This window comes from Humulus lupulus, chromosome 4, assembly GCF_963169125.1.
Source record: "Humulus lupulus chromosome 4, drHumLupu1.1, whole genome shotgun sequence".
In the NCBI taxonomy this organism is placed as follows: Eukaryota; Viridiplantae; Streptophyta; class Magnoliopsida; order Rosales; family Cannabaceae; genus Humulus; species Humulus lupulus.
Window position 1 is genome coordinate 237,111,829 of NC_084796.1, and position 1,660 is coordinate 237,113,488.

A 1,660-nucleotide genomic window follows, 5' to 3' on the forward strand; every position below is an offset into this window, starting at 1 on the left:
TTTGTTTTTCTTATTTACGTTTAATTATTAATTTTATAAAAATATATGTATGTGACATCGCAATTTAGAGATTGGGCAACTTGAGCCTATCCCGGATAGCTGGATGGATACTCACCATAAATCAGGCACAGGGTGGGTGACAGAGACAACCAAAAAAACTTGGGTACGGTAAGTTTTTTTAAACATTTTTCAAAAATTTAATTGTTTGTTTACAATACATAATTACATTATATATTGTATCATAGGAGAAATTGCGTGCATATCGCGACACACAACATACACAGACAATTGATACTGAGAGTTCCACACCAGTTTCAAGTGCGCCTGAAGATGACGATTTATCTTTGGTACAAACTATCTTCGGAAAACGACGTGAGCACCAGAAAGGATATGGACATATCCTTAACATAAGGGAACGAACTCCATTTACTATTGATCCTCCACAAACTAGAGATGAAGAGATGTCTGAGATGAGAGAGCGTGTTTGACAATTAGAGGAGCACACCTGGACTCATTGTATCACCCCAGGATCTCAATGTGCCCCACCAGCACCTGATAATCCCGATGTTGGAGCACCGAGTCAGTAGGACTTATGTGTGAATTTTATTACTATGTACTATTACATTTTCATGTTTAGGACAACTCTTTATTTTGATTCAGCAAATGTACTCTTATGTTTTTAGTTATATGTTTTATATAAGTGTTTTAATTTTATTCTATTGTTTTATATTTAATTCAAAATAAATAAATAAATAAATAAGTGAATAAACATTACAAATATAAAAAAAAATTATTGGTTAATTCTATACCGAGGACATTGTCCACTCTCTGCCGACGACATGTCCTCGGTAAAATTTATACCAAGAACATATTGAATGTCGTCGGTAGAAGTTTGCCTCTACCGACGCGGTTGTACCGAGGACTTACTGCCGAGAACATGTTCTCGGTAGAGGCTATGTCGAGAACATTTAGGCTTATGCTGACGACATTTGTTCTCGGTATATGCCTTGTTTTTTGTAGTGTGTTATACTAAATTTACTAGATACAAAACAAAACATAGCTATACTCATTCTCTTTTTATTCAAAACATACACATAGGGGGTTTTGGTATTGTTTTTTAGCAATATTAAGGCTTGAAAGTTATGGCAACACTTTGTTCACATCACTAGTAGCAACCTGAACAATAATGTAGTGATGTTTCAAGATTCTAGGAAAAAAAATGGCACCACTCTGATGCAAATTTGACCATAATACATAATTACATAATATTTTTAAAGGCTTGAAATTGATGACTATTCAAATCACAAATGTATCATGAAACTCACTGATAAATTTCTATTCAAACCACAAATGCATCATGAAACGCACAAAAGGAAATCAAATTATACAACAAAATATAGAAAAGGAAATTAAAGCTACAATGTAAGTAAACCTTCAACTCTTTGTTTCTCTATTTACTAAGCTTATGAACTGATTGGAAAATCTAAACATACCATAGAGAGATGAGGGCTCTGAGACACCGAGAACGTGCTTGGCCTACTGTGTGTCATCGAAGGCCAACTTGGAGCCTTCAAGGACGGCAGTTGAAGAAGCGGATGACCTCGTCTAACACACTCGTGGGGGCCTCGTTCGTAGCTGTTGCACGTATTTGGAGGCAGAG